The following is a 16,617-nucleotide window of genomic DNA, read 5'->3' on the forward strand; positions in this document are numbered from 1 at the left end:
AAAGTATTTTATTGGAATCATTCTTAGTTACCTTAGCTGCATATATGTACCGCTCGGTCTGTATCCCGGAAAAATTGACAACCATCCGAAATTTTTCATACAAGATCTACAGACTTGCAGCTAACATTACCTTTAAAACTACATTTTAGAATTTCGCAGTACAGTTAAGGCGGTCAATAAAAATATGGGCAAATTTTTGTGATGAAAACACGTATACTTTAGTTAAACTGGCATGTCCTTTTTAAAATCAATAACAGTCACTCAAATGCAATATATTTCTAAAATATATATATAACAGTACAATATTTTATGTTCATAGTGGTCACGTGATATGGCAGTCGCATGGTACAAGCAGATGTATTTATGGTTTTGAGGTCATTTAAAAAATTCAATAATTATAATGCATATGTTGAATAATTTTGAAGGTCACAGGGTTAATTTCATTAAAAAATAATTAATTTGTAAGATTTTACAAGGATCGTAGAAGTTTTTAAGTTACATAGCATATTTCAAATTCACATGTAAAAGTTTGTCGGGATCAGGTAAGTGTATGCCCTTGCAATTAAGTGATTTATTTAGGTACTCAGATTTTAGATATACGATATTTTATACAAAACCGAGGTGGCTTCTTTATGCGATGCATACTTTTAACAAAATGAAAATAAGACTATATAGGTAGCATTCTACTTATAATAATGTTAAACAAAATATCCATTTATAATTTTCCGTTAATCTATGACATTTATTTTTCTTCGCTATAAAACTGCATGATAGCCTTCAATGACTTAACTTAATGCGTCATTTTGAAGCATATGACGTCATATTTTGTAGTACAGCGAGAACGACATCTCGCTTATTTTTCAGTGTGTACGACATAACGGACATCAAAATTGTAAGTAATAGCATTTGTTGTTTTTAATTAAAAGATTAGTATAAGTTAATTTTACTAATAAATAGATTAATAAGTACTTTCGAGGTTTGTAATATACTGTGATGTCATAATGCACATTTCCCGTACTTTTTGTCTGAACGGAGTTTATTGACAGCCTTAACTGTGCTGCGTTGCCGCTGTTTATAAATTCATTAAAAAGACGCGCAGAATCAAGTGGTAATATGTCGTTTGATATGGGATTTATGACGTCTATTTATATTGTTTTCATTTAAAACTATTTCATTATTTCAAGCTTGTGGGTGGAATGAAATCAGTTTCACATGTTATATGACATAAAGATGTCCTCTCCCCACTTTTTCTCGAAGCAACTATTTTTATAAAATTTACATAAAAAAATTGAATTATCATGGAGTTGCCCCCCCCCCCCCCCCATTTTGGTAGCATTTAAAAAAATGGTATGAAAATCATGAAATTGTGAGTGAAATTTTAAAAACTAAAAAAAAATAATAATTAAAAAAATCTTTTTTTGCTTGTCAAGATTTTTTGGATGAGTTTGCCCCCCCCCCCCCCCACTTTCAAAAACGATGCTACGTGCTTGGAAATTACTCATTTCTTTATTCCCCTCTTTAATAAACAAAACAAACTAACAAACATAACCGATCCAGATAAATATAATCAAATGTATCAAAAATAAACTTAAAAAACAAACTACACATTCATCCTTCACCCACATTATTGCCTTTTCGATATTTGTCATCGTTGTAGACCCGTGTAACAATCTGTTGAGTAGGTGCTTGCATGAAAAAGAACCCCTTGCTGATCTACATTTTCAATAACGCATACAATGAAAACATATATTTTGATTTATTTTTTAATTTCTTTTGATGTAAAAAAAAAAAGAGAAGAAATTGGTTCTCAGTCTCTCTTTATGCCTGTTTGTTAGCGGTCAATCCAAGTTCATTTTGAATATCCTTTTGTAATTTAAAAAATGCGATGTAAATTTTTTTCATGCAATATTTCGAATAAAGCAAAGAAGAGTTGTTTCTTGAAATTTTATTAGACCATAAAATTGTAAAATGCTAACATTGAAAATTGTGCCCGATTTCTTTCTTTTTTTTTAAGGTAAAACTTTATTGATTTAAAAAATGATTCTTTGATATAAACAAATTGACATAATCAATAAGAGTTTGACAATCTCGAACTGCAGGTCTTTAGCTTTTAGTCAGAAAAAGAATCGGATGGAGCACCTTGGACACAGATCGTCCATCCGAATTTTTTGAAAACTGCCATTATTTTCGTACGCGGACGCAATACTCACCGAGACTAAATGGTTCGTATCTTAAGTTTTAAGTTTCAACTGCTTTGAAAGGAAATATTGGTTTTCTGTTCTATTATTATATAACATTGTTTTAATGTTGCCATCGTTGAGTCTCGTTCAATAATGTGGAATCCTGCATCAATCTTCTGGAACTGTATACTGGTGGACCTTCGGGAATACGGCAAACCTACCCTTCGTTTTAGCTTACGGCCCACAGCGCGCCTCAACCTTTTACCTTATACACTTTACGCCAACATTCCCTCACCCGGTTCGTACTGCACACGACCGATACAGATCCAGACGAATTCCCTATCACCGTAAAAGCTACGCGGTCACAGAAATATAATACTTTGTTCCTCAGTGTTTACACATCTAATATTGTACTATGGTCAGCTATCAATTTTTTGTAATACGTCACAAGTATGACGCAACTATGACGGAAAACCTAATCGTTGCTTGCAACGAGCTCGTCTCTAGTTTTCATTCTCATTCCTTCATTAACAATACAAGTATATTTTATACATTTAATCGGCAATCATGAGAAGTCAAATACTATTCCCGCAAAATGCCGTTACGTATGCATGTACTTAAAGAGGAGGTTTCATATTCTAGCGCTTCTGGTGCGAAATGACGTTGCTTTAATTTATGATTAGTTAATAAATGAATGCGAAAGATGATCTGTGATGACCTCTTGTGTAGTTTTAGTTAATGATGACCTCTTGTGTAGTATTAGTTAATGCCAAGTTATATGCATACATATACACCTTAAACATTTAATTTATAAAATATAAAAGTGAAATAATACCTTTCGCCAAGGAGCATTTTCATCTCCATAGTCGTAACGTATCTCCTCGCCAGGATCAATGTCTTTGGCAGCGAATAAACAAAGCCTTGGGTAATTGTTAAAAATTTTCAACTTCATAACTGCATTTCCGTGCTTTTCGTCGTTAACAAAACGACATCAATTTGTAATAAGCAATGTTTGTTTTCTGTCTCCTCTAGAAAAATGATGTCATAATTGCATATAACCCCCCCCCCTCCTTTTTGTCTGAGAAAATAAGACATTAATTAAGGTGGCTCGACACACCAATGCATTATTTGATGGATCGATGAAGAATTCTCTTTGAGAAATGATTATTCAAAAATGACACCTGTATCGGCCTCTGATTATTTTATATGAATTTTTTTGTATAGATTTATAGAAACCGGAAACATCGTTTTAGCTGCGAACAAGATATATTAAAGCTAAAAAATTGTTATCAATTAATGCACAATACAATTATCTATAAATACATATCAAAAACGGCCAGATAAACTTTTAAATATTTTTGTAAAAAAAATATTTATGAAAATGAAAAAAAAGGATTGTAGATTTCAAAATTTCAATTTTAAAATAATTCTGATCGGGATCAGTTTTTTTTCAATCGGGATCGGTTCAAATTTGATAAATAGCAATTTTTCCAAAATTTCTCATTTTCATTTCAATTTCTTTGTAAAATGTCATTGTTTAGTAAATAGTTTATGTGACTATATGTTATTTTTAAAATTTTATCCATAGATTAAAAAGATATTAAAGAATTACAATTTTGATTTTCAGAAATATTTTTTTAATTAAAAAATTAAACACTTGACCAAACGATCTTTGGCATGAATTTATTTATAATTATATTACACATTAATTGACAACAAGTTTTAAGCTCTAATATATTCTGTTTGTCTGCAAAACAGTTTTTCCTATTTCACTGAAAAAATACAAAAAAATTCGTATAAAATAACTGAAAGCCGATATTGATCTCTGTTTTGTGGAATCATGTTTCAAAAAAGATTCTCTATCGATCCATAAAATAAAATTTTGGTGTGTCGAGGAACCTTAACAGCTAAACACTGTTCGTTCATAGGCACTGTCCACCATTTTTTTTGTTCAGCACTGCTTTCCCTACAACCCCTATATATAAACCATTTCTCTTAATTACATCTTGATTCACTGTGTTACTCTGTCCCAATGAAATTATCAAGTTTTATGCACGAGCTGTTCTCAAGCCAGGAGAGTACTAACATCAAATAATCAGGTCAACGCGTTATTTACAAACAGAGTATCCACCAAAAATGAGAATAAAATGCAGAAAAACCCAAATACAACGAAAGGAATACTACATGTCTGCCACAATTTCAGCTGTGCAATCGGGTGTAACGGAATCGGTTTATTTACCAGGCACCTGTGTGACTGTGCCTATTTACGAGCTGTGTTCAGCTTTAATTTGGTTAAAGAATTTTAGAGATTTTTAAGTGGTTATCACAAAGTATCTTGCTATTTCAACCACACACTTACACATGTTTTCCATTCCAAGTAAAATAAAACATGTAATTATGTTGTCCCTTTTCTCTTCTTTGCTCCGCTTCCTGGGGTGTAAGTCTGTCCCCTAGCAGGATTTCTCCTTTCATGAAACTTTGAGTAGCAAATACTCCAAATCCTTAAATAAATATAAATATATCATTTATAAAAAGGTGGTTCGTGGAATGGTATTTTCGTTGGTTGTGTAATCAGGATAATTTTGTTGTTAAAATCTTACGGGTATTTATAAATCATTGAACTGATAATAACATTTTTCATTAAGTTTTCGGCGACTGGAATTTATATCACAATTTTAGATGGATCCTCTCAGGTTGCACACCACTGTTAACTTAATTTTTACTATATATTCTTATACAAAATTACGCAACTTAAGACACGGGTAGCGAGTTTAAAACAAACTTCTGGGAAAATCCCTCTTTACAACTTTTTAAAAAACAATTGTTCCTGACCAATCTAGTAGCTAAAAACACACCCATCTACAAAGGCACGAGTTTTGTTTACATCAATGTTACACATGTGCTTGAAAATCGTGTCCGAGCCCTCTCACCCCCTGCCTAAACAACTGGCATCGAAAATTCAAGTGATAATTTTTACAAAGGTGGGAAAATCAGGCATTTTACACGTTGTTTTTCATCTTATAAAAAAGTACATTCCTTGTCGCTGGCGGAAAACCCCCAATGGGCCACATCGCTCACCTGAGCAACACTGGCTTTATATGGGCGTTCAAAGGATATTGTGCCATGTGGCCCCTCAGTAGATTAACAAAAAATGAATATCCGAATTTTCACTTATTTTTGCATATACTTAATCTTTGACATATTTATCTGGAATACCATTTTTACCAAAAATAAGATCATATGCAATATAAATAACTAAATTTTCAGTTGGTGTTCACGGTTAACTTCCAGTTCCCTTTATTTTAGCCCCACCACCAATCACTTTATAAAACGATTAAAATACATGAGAGCATAAGGGTACATTTTCTCCCTCCACTACTTACTAGTTATTGTATTTTAAAAAATTCTATATGTGAAAGAAGAAAAGTGTCGTTTTCATTTACTAGTGTTTGAATAACTATCAAAAATTTGTGTAGATTTTAGGCAATTCATCGTTGAAGAAGGGGAACCAGAAAGTAGTTACAGCATATCATCCTTATAGCAAGACATTTCTATTGATCAACCAAAATTTCAGCGTCAATCGTAGAATTATAAGCAAGATACATAGCTTGGTTTGAGTCACGTTTTTGTTCACATGAGTTTATTACATTCAAGTTAAGTAGTCGATTTCAGACAAATCTTCCCGTATTACTTACAATAGAACAAGTCCAAAATTCAGAGGAGACAAAAGCATTTAGAATCGTCCATCAAAGCAGACTACAGATCACTAGATCTTCAGCTACGTTTAATAACATATACGGGTCGTTTATGTATTCTTCTATAAAAATGATTGTCACCTAATGAATCTGAATAATTTAACTTTAAAGCATATATGTACCTGTGTTGAGTTTCTGCTAGGAATAGGAAACTGTGCAACCACGAACATGTAACTCCCTCCCCTAATTTATACACCACAAAGCTTGGGGATTAGGATAAAATAGTTATTTAAGAAATGAATTCAATATTTATTTATTTTACAAGAAATAAAATGGTTTGGGGCAGTTTACGCAAAAGCATATGATAAAGGCAAGTTAAATATACATTTCTGAGCGGACCGTTTACGCCCCCTTTTAAACACTCCCATGAAAATAAGAACATAAAACATTCATTTCGGAGCGGACAGTTTCCGCCCCCGATGAAACACTCCTCATTATCTACTCGTGTTAATACTGTTCATATACGTCCAAATCATCTCTGATTTTCTTTGGGAGCAATCCGGACGGTGTGGGAGAAAATCCAGATGTCCAGATCTGAGATCTGGAGACTGTCTCAGTCCAGGGCTCAGTCTTCCCTCGGGCGCCCTTGACACGCCTAGTACACGGAGTCCAAGCAGTCGTCTTGGATCCAATGTACCACCTCACAGTCACATGTTGACAATCAATAGCCAGAATGCAGCAGACGTGGGGCCAATCTCCTGCATACTTTGGAATGTCCACCAGAACAACATCGTCTACCTGGATCTCTTATGTCGAGTTTCTGGGTCCGCAGGCCTTTCCTATAATGACCTAAATAGAAATATTTAAAATGAGTTACTATTCTGTAACGTAGGAGTTTTGTTATTGAATGTGCATGTATAAGTGTATAATGATTATTTACCGGAGGTATGGGCACATCTTCGTCATCGCCGAAATCAAAGACGCTCGCACTGTCCTGAGAATTTGGTTCTGAAAGACAGAAATACCTTACTTTTTAAAGTTTATTCACACACAAATACACACAGAGAAAAGAAGCGTACAGTACCTTCTTTGGAGTCGAGGATTTCTTCAATGAACCACTCTGTGTGATTGCCTAAAAATACATGTAACAGTTTGTGAGTACATGTATGTACTTAATAAATAAATACCTATTTCATCGTAGTTTTCAAAAAATGACCTCCACCATTCTTTGTCGCCCTCTTTAGCAAAATATTTAAAACTTGCCCTGACATCTCCCTCCAGCTTCTCGATGTTAGAAGCTATCTCCGTGTAGTCGCTCTCTATGACGTCTGGCGAGTCCTCTATCTGCGTCTTCAGAAGATACTCCCCAGTAGCATTCAGAGTCTTAAAAATAAGATACATATACATTTTGTTTTTTGAATACGAGTAACATATGACTTATGTTTTATCTCAGTTATCTGTGTGTTTGCGTGCGTGTGTGCTAGCGCGCACGCGCGCGAGAGAGAGAGAGAGAGAGAGAGGGGTGTTGCCATATACTATAAAAAGTGAATTGACAAAAAACCTTACACAGGTCGACACCACTATATTTTGTGACGTCGGCATAAATTTGCATACTAAATTAGCCATCTGTTTACTTTTATCGACTAACCAATCAAGTGAATGAGTTGCAAGGCATTGTGGGCTACTACAAGTTTCAGTGTATACAAAGTGTATACAAAGCGTATTGAAAATATATACCATTTCGAATTGTCATTTGGAAACTCATTTTGAATGATTTTTCAGAATTTATGAAATTAATATGGACAATTATGTCTGAACTTCAATTTCAATGCTCACATTTTAAAAATATTGCATATGAGGACTGATATCAACCTATTAAAATGCCCCATTGTCAATGTTCAAAAGAGAGGTGCGTCCTATTGAATTAAAAGCAGTGAGTACCGTTTTTTCACGTGATAGCCCATATTTGGGACAACTTTAGTAGAATGCGCTTTGATATTTGCTTCAGTGACGTTCATCAGAATGCTTAACAGACAAAATACTATATGCTGCATAGTTTGCGCTTCTGCGTTTGTATATTTGTGCATTTCTACTACCGTGGCTATTCATGTATGTTAAAAATGTACAGTTACCTGTATTTATTTCTAGTGTACGATAAAGTTACCAAAACACAATTGGCGGTTTTTCTTACCAAAATCTGTTTGTACTTTATGCGTATGTTTGTCAGTCGCTTGATACTGATAATTTTTTGAGGCAACAATTGATCAACTAAAACAACGGTATTTTTCAATGTTAGCATGGAACAAATTTAATGGTTCGTAATATTTCCTTTTTTACCTTCTAAAGTAAAAATCAAGATGTACAAACATTCCGACAAGCAATTAAATATTGTGAATAAAACGGACAAAAACTACGTGCGTTTGTTGAATCGTAAACACGTTGTAAACCGTCATGCATTACAACTCATTCACTGGATTGGAGAATCTGTTTGACATAAATACTGTCACGTGTTAAATAATGCTATCCATATAAGGTAGTGTACCCGAACTGTTACAGCATTTGTTAACATCTCTAACTTTACGGCACGTACTTTGTCTGTAGACCACTCTTTTCAAAAAATTCTAGCCCTGCCATTGTCATCTTTTGCGATTTTAAAACTATGTGGCTTGGAGTGGTTTTTGATGGTGTTAAGATGTGAAATAAGCCACTCGGTGATGTTGAACACCGTGGAGGTCCGTATGCTTGCTGGTGTTGGAGTATAACATTTCTCAAATCCCTCCATCAGCTTTTCCAGGGTCATTGCTGCATGTTTACACAACCAGTGGCTGAATCTGATATACCGAACATTAGGACATGTCAGCTTCATTGGTGTGTTTGTGTGTGTTTGTTTAACGCAATATTGCTATTGCATTATCTTTCAATTTTAATCACTTATTTAGAACACCATTTTTTTCAATTTTTATGCACATGCTTTTATTACTTTATTGTATATAACCCAACACCCCCTCCCCCCGCAACATAAAAGGGAGGGCACTTTTAAATGCAGAAACAACCAAATAGTGAGGATAAGATGATAAGACTGTTATTCGTACTTTGAGAACACCTGATCAATGTCCTCGTGGGTATGGCCCACCATCAAGAAGGAAACCTTGATTTTCCTAAACACACCCTTTTCCACTAGATAAGCCATGAACGCTAACACATACCTGTTAAAGAAAATAAGCAAATGATGTTAAATACTAAGAAAAAAAACAACTTTTAAATATATGGAACACTGAGATGAATTTTTGTGGTAAAAATTGTTGCAAATCATTACCTATTCTTGTTCACCCTCGCGCAGTTGTCCATTTGGAGATAGCGGACATCCGGAAGAGACTCCCTAAACATGTAAATGACACTCAGCAAAACAGATAATGTCAGATTGGTGGAATGGCTGTATTCAAATAAATCGAAAAAGGCGTATACCACAATCCCATGTACTATCACCCCTACCAATCGCACACGCAACCTCCACATGGCGGAGGTGAATTTACTGGCATGCACAAAGTGCTGAGGTTGAGTCTTACTCTGATCCATTCCGTCTATTATGAGTGACAGATACCTGTTTGGATAGGATTTTGCCTTTTGCTGGTGTTTGTAGTATTTTTGACGTTCGAGATTGAAATGAAAATAATGTATTTATTATATGATGACCTGTTGCAATTGGTTGTCGTCCTTCGTCGTGCTAACAATCTCTCTCTCTGACGAACCCATGCACGCACACACACACAAGCACGCACACAGAAAGAGAGAAAGAAAGAAAACCGACTACAGATGATCAGAAAAGCTCACTGGAACCTTCGGTTCATGTGAGCTAAAACAAGATACGTTATTGATACAATACTGTTTGACCAGCTCGTTTCTTTCAATATAACTACTTAATTTACAACAAAGCATATTTTTTTTCCGATATTATAAATTTACTCTACGTTGCTGAATATCATGAGTTTAGGAGGGAAAAAATGAGGGGGTAGGAGCCTTTTTCCTGTAATCAATCAAATGAAAAAATTTTTCAAAGTGCCAATTTTTTTTCAAAGTCCGTTGCCACAATGCTTACTGACACAATAAAATCATTTATCGATCTTTTTTGCGGGATAAAGAGAATATCTAAATATTGTTTCTATATCGGCCATTGTATCAAACCAAGCGGTTTGTGATATTTCATTTTCCTACCGAAGTGTCATATAACTCTTATTTTATGACACTAACCATGTATTTTACATATATCTACATATGGATTCATACTTCCGGTGTCATGGTTGCGTTTGAAAATTATGCCCGAACCCAAATGATGTTTTGTTTGATGGTGTCATAGATCTTCATTCTCAAACTAGCTACCTCTTTTGTACCACTTCCAAACAACATTCGCCGTGCAAGACCCGGTACCGAAATACTACATTTGAATTTATCAATGTTTCGTTCGAAATAATACTTTTGCAAATTTTTAACGGCTTGTACGAAAGGTTCGACATCAAGGTTGTTGTACCAGACTAGAAAATCGCGAAAGGTTGTCATTTTCTTTTCGTTCCACACTCTTTGACAGAAAGCATTCTCTTCGTCGGTAATATTGGCATTCTTTAAACTGGAATAAAAGGCCTCGTGAGGCGGAGGTCGGTCGCAATGTAGTTTGTCAGTGTCAATATAATAAAATATATTTCGTGTTCTGGAATGTAGAGAAATTGAGTCGGTCGGGAGAGCACAACCAAACAATTTACAAGGTTTTAATTGATGGAAAGGTTAAGGGGTTGAAATATCACAAAATTATGATTAAAGTTAATAGCAAATCCTCAACACTTGCGTTTACAAGAAAAATTTAAATTTCCGGACAGCATCCGGTCAGATCTATCAACCCGGAAATAGAACCTAGAAGTGAAATAATGTAATTTCATGACGAACGATATACAACACATATGATAAAGATATGTACTTTTAGTCTAGTTCATTTGTCAATAGCATTTGCAAAGTGTGGTTGTTTTCGAGTGTCATTTGTATCATATGCAACAAGTCATTTTGTAACATAATCTTCTCTCACGCGTCATAATAGATAGGTACATGAAAAATCATAATGTTTTCGATGCGATATTTGTGTAACTATTGCCACTTTACCTGGAAGGAAGAGTGAAGATAGAAATAAATTCGTTTATTTGGTTGGGTACCAGATACTGACTTCTAATGTAAAAGAGTTCCAATAACAGAGGACCAGTCAAAGCGTAACCATAAATTGGAGTTACCTCTCTTTGCTTGTACATAAAAAATGGTACCCCCCTTATCCTATGCTAACACTCTCCCCCTGAACGACAAATGTCGACCCGACATTTTACAAAAACAAAAAAAAATACAACTTGACTAGATAAGAAAACCCAGGATGTCAATACCAATGTATGACATTAAAGTAAGTATACATGATTAAACCTATTGGTTTCGAACAACATTGATAACCACTTGACCGTACTCGACTATATGTTTGTCTATACTATAAGTATAGTTATGATCCAAAAACCTACATATATTTCAAAATGAAGCAACAATTTTCACACACAGCTGGCCAAGCATTAGTGTTCCTTAACAAAATGTTAAGTAGTAGATACTAGGATTTTCATACAGTGGTTCCAACGTTTAAAAAAAATGACTAGCATTTGACTACAGTCATACCACACATTTATCCAACTTGTCAAACAACCATACATTTACATATAAACTACTGGTGCACATGATACCTTACTGTAACCATGACTGAACTTAGTGGCATAACTGGCTATATATATATACATGTGTTGTAACTTTACATGTGTAAGAACATGAACACCATCACAAGTGTCTGTAAGGAGAGTACATTAGCAACATATGTATTATAAACATCAATGCATTCTAAAGAAAAGTCCTAAGTCACAATTTACACAAACACTGGGTCAAGCGACACTAGGCGTAGATATGCATTGACACTGTTCTGTACTGCACGGAATGTTGGTTGTACTGCCTTGTCGTAGGTTAGGAGTCTTGGAGGCCGGATGGTACGAGTAGGGCGAGCTGTAGGGGTGTCCTCATCTTCTTCTGAATCATCATCCTCTGAAATGGAGACGAACTCTTCACTGGAAGGTCCTTGTGAATTTCCAGTCAATACGGACGTCTGTAAGGAATCCTCTGTAACATCTGCGGGTGCCTCCTGCTGTGTGTTTGGTACAAACTCTTTGGCTCTAGGATCAAGCCTTGGGTCACTGCTTGTGGTTTCAGATTGATACCCCCAGCACACTTCTTCTGTATCTGAGGAGTCACTGCACAACTCTTTCTTTAACTATTGTGTTGCCCTCCGTCTAGATTTAGACTTTGGTTTTGGTTGATGCTTTGCAGGTACAGGTAGGTCATTACACGGTAGTAGCAGGTTACGGTGAAGTCGACGTAGCCGTCCTCCGTTTCCCTCCGTTTTGACTTCATAGACTGGCGAATCTCCTAGTCGTCGCACAACTATGTGAACTTCAGGTTCCCAATATGATCTCAGCTTCCCTGGACCACCACGTTCCAGCAGATTCCTCACGAGGACACGGTCCCCCTTAACTAAGGCAGCACTTTGGAGCTTCCGGTCATATCGGTCCTTTGCACGATTTCCAGCCTTTCCTGCTGATTTAGCTGCTATTCGATAAGCTTCCTCTAAACCCTTTTTCCACTCAGTAACATAGTCGCACTTCTTTCCTGACATCTGATTGTCAAGTCCGAAGATAAGGTCTATTGGTAATCTTGGATGACGACCAAAGATGAGGTAGAAAGGTGAGTATTCTGTGCTAGTGTTTCTTGTACAGTTATAAGCATGAGTCATCTTGCTGAGATGTTTCTTCCAATTCCGCTTGTGATCTTTGGGTAGGGTTCTCAACATCCCAAGAAGTGTACGGTTCATCCTCTCCGTTTGGCCATTCCCCTGTGGATGGTATGGGGTGGTTCGAGAATGTTTAACACCTGTTAGTGCCTGCAGTCTCGAGAAGAAGCTATTCTCGAATTCCCGTCCTTGATCATGATGCAATTTATCAGGAAATCCGAACCACATAAAGAAATCGTTGAACATTTTCTCTGCGGCAGTGCGCCCAGATTTATTTTTGGTGGGGTAGGCAGCGGCAAACCGTGTGAAATGGTCAACCATGACCAGGATATACTCGTAACCACCACTGCACGGTTCTAAATGCAAAAAGTCAATCGACACCATCTCAAAAGGGTAAGTTGTTACTATGGGGTTAAGGGGTGCAACAGGCTTAATGTTTGGCCGTCTATCCTTGATACATGGACACTTCTTCTGAATAAATTCCCCGATGTCCCATGCCATCCTCGGCCAATAAAATCTCTCTTGAGCCAGTGCCAGAACTCGGTCAGACCCTAAATGTCCCATCTTGGCATGCAGTTCATTATAAACATAATCTCTGAGTTCAGGTGGGAGAACAATTTGATATCTGGTCTCACCGGTCGACAGCTTCACAAGGCGTTTAAGTATCCCCTGCTCTCTACCAAAAGCTTTTGCCAGCTACGTAAAAGTTGTCTAACTTGCAGAGGGTAAAGTTTCTTTTCCTTGGCACTGGGTTGGTTCCCCTTCTTCACCAGCTTGATTACCAATGATATAGTTTCATCCTCCTCCTGCGCTGTCCGCAGAGCTTCACGGCTGACCTTGTCCCCCTCCGGTACATTCGTAACACTTTCAACAGAATCTGGTGTGGGACAAACTGGTGAAACAAATCCTTGCAGTTTATTACCGGTGCGAGCCTCCACCATTCTGACGGTAGCCTCTACCTCGTCTTTCGTTTATTCCATAGTGCACTCTGTCTGGAGAGTTGCAAAATCTAATGACATACGGCTCAGACCATCAGCATCTCTATTCTTAGGTCCTGGCTTATACTTTACAGAAAAATTGAAGTCGGCCAATTCACTTATCCACCGAAGTCGAGTGGCATCTAGTCTAGGCGTAGTAAGAACATAACATAAAGGGTTGTTGTCGCTGTATACCGTAAAGTGTGGTGCATAATACAAGTAGTCTCGGAAACGATCGGCTATCGCCCACTTCATGGCTAGAAACTCCAACTTCCCTGAGTGCATGTGGTAGTTCTTCTCTGCCGGTGAAAGCGTTCTGGATGCATATGCAACCACTCGTGGTACCCCTAAATCATCCCTCTGGTAAAGTATGGCTCCCAGTCCTTCCCCGGATGCATCCACATGCAGATCATATGGTTTATCAAAAAGTGGATAAGCCATGACTGGTGGATTCGTGAGGGCATCTACAAGGTCACTTAACACATCCTGGTGGGCCTTAGTCCAATTTATCCTTACTTGAGAAGATATTTGCCCATTCTTCTTAACTTTAGCCTGTGTCTTGTTCTTTGGATGCTTAACCAAGTCATACAAAATTCGTGCACGGCGTGCAAAATCTGGGATATACTTTCTGTAGAACCCTAAGAATCCAAGCAGTTTTCTTATTTCTCCAATTGAGGCAGGTCTCCTCTCCTTTAGTTCCAAGACTGCTCTTTTGTCTTCAGGATCCATCGTATACCCATTGCCCGTGGCCAAATGCCCAAGTATCTCACTTCCTGTTTAAACAGGTGACATTTCGACGGCTTCAGTTTAACCCCCTTCTCCCGGAAACGTTGGAAAACCTGTTGTAAATGGGACAAATGATCCGTGACAGTTAACCAAGTAAACCAAGGTGTCGTCCAGATAAGGCAAGCAGAACCGATCCCTTATGCCTTCCAAACAGTCGTTCATAAAGGTTTGAAAGCTGCTGGAGCTCCCGACAGACCGAACGGAATTCGCTCCCATTCATACAGCCCCCAAGGAGTAATGAAAGCTGTAAACTTCTTGCTGTCTTCCGACATCACCCCCTGATGGTAAGCCTTCCCTTGGTCAAGTAGAGAGAACCATTTGCTGCCCCCAAGGCTGTCAAGTGCATCCTGGATTTTTGGGAGGGGCCGACTATCAGCTACTGACTTTTGGTTTATCTTCCTGTAGTCCACACAGAGACGTAGACTACCGTCCTTCTTCCTCACACATACCAACGGACTGGCAAAGGCGGACTTCGACTTCCGGATGAATCCTTTTGACAATAGATTATGAATATAGTCTTTCACCTCACTATACAAAGCATTCGGAATAGATCGGTAGGTTTGTCGCACTGGGGTAGGGTCTTGCATACTTATGTCCATCCTCAAATCTGGTGCAAATCCGATGTCAGCCTCATCACGTGAAAATATATCGGAATACTCAAAAAGCAGCTGCTTCACTTTTTGCTGATCTTCAGTATTTAACTTGTCTGTGGGTAAAGGTACAGGTGGATCCCACTTCCCATTGTTTGTACTTTGTGTGTCCATGGTCTCCGCACTCAACATATTGACAGAATTTACGTTCACAGATGAAGACACCCCTTCTAGAGTGCCCAAGTAAGTATTTTTCTTTAAAATCACAACAGAGTTTGTCTGGTTCTTTACTGGGACGCTAACAAAAATCATTGACCGATTATGATTGCCATTCACAGTAAGTAATGTTTCACTCATCACCAATCCACTGTCCTCTGAAACTGAAGGGGTGAACAATCCCTTCCACTGACCTCCGTGGTTCCTCTTGATTCTCACATAGGCACGTATAATCTGGGAACTTTTTGGCGGTATTTCCTGTGCTGATGACTTGCTGTATACATCATGTTCTGTCTTCGTCTCTCGTAGCATCTGTGTTATTAGGTTGACTGTCCTAGGACTCACCTCCAGCAGTGCCTCTGTCAGGGCCTGGTTTACACCTTCATTTGAACTGACGTAATGACAGATAACATTATAGCCAATGATTGGTCGGACTAAAGCTGTAGAGCTGGACACAAGGAATGGAACTCTTAGGGAAGTAGAACTTTGACCTAATTGGAACTCCAGGTCCGTCCATCATTTAAAGGGAATCTCATTGTTGCTAGCCGAGGTGAGTATCAAGTCACTGGACACTAAATCACTAACAGGGCGCACATCGGAGTCTGGACACCGAGTCCGGAGGAATTGACTAGACACAATGGAAACTTGTGCCCCGGTGTCCCACAAGGCTTGTACAGGTACTTTGTCTAAGTAACAAGTCACAATACATTTACTACCGATAAGATTATTTAGTTTTGATTTCACATGAGGATAAATAGTTTCTATTGCACTTTCTGGTCTCGCAAAGTCAGAGTGAGAAATACTCGAAACACACTGGGAGCTTTCTAACTTCGGAGTCACTGTCTGCCCCCTCGGCGTGACCCCCTCCCGTTTCCCGACCTCCTCCTTTGCTTGCAGCCTGCTTTGTAGTGGTCTTCACTCCCACAGACCCAGCAATGGGTGCAGGAGAACCCAGTGTTGGACTGACGACATGCCTCACAACCCATCTGAAATCTGTCATCTGTTTCTGAGGAACTCTTGGATGCTCTCGGACTCTGCCTCTTGATCTCTGCAATCTCCGCACGTAGCTCCTGAAGTTCTGCCCAAAGAATGCCCTCTTTCACATCTGACTTCTGCTTTGATTCTTTCTTGGGTGAATTTGGGACTGCCTCTGTAACTGCGTTCACCTTGGCTTTAACTAATCGCCCCTTCCTCTCTTTCTCCCTGGCCACAATGGTACTGAACTGTTGGATTAATTCGTCGTCTTCAACCTTGGAGTCCAGGATGGGTTTTACTTCCCGCCGAAGTGTTTCGTCATGCAGCCCCAAATACAAGGTATGCTGGAAC

General features: G+C 37.9%; 1 pseudogene; it reads right to left on the reverse strand.

Annotated features, from left to right (window-relative positions):
• Window positions 1–6,915: 6,915 nt before the first annotated feature.
• On the reverse strand, window positions 6,916–9,451 carry LOC128174820 (uncharacterized; annotated as a pseudogene).
• Window positions 9,452–16,617: the final 7,166 nt, after the last annotated feature.

The sequence above is a fragment of the Crassostrea angulata genome, chromosome 2 (genome assembly GCF_025612915.1).
Source record: "Crassostrea angulata isolate pt1a10 chromosome 2, ASM2561291v2, whole genome shotgun sequence".
NCBI lineage: Eukaryota > Metazoa > Mollusca > Bivalvia > Ostreida > Ostreidae > Magallana > Magallana angulata.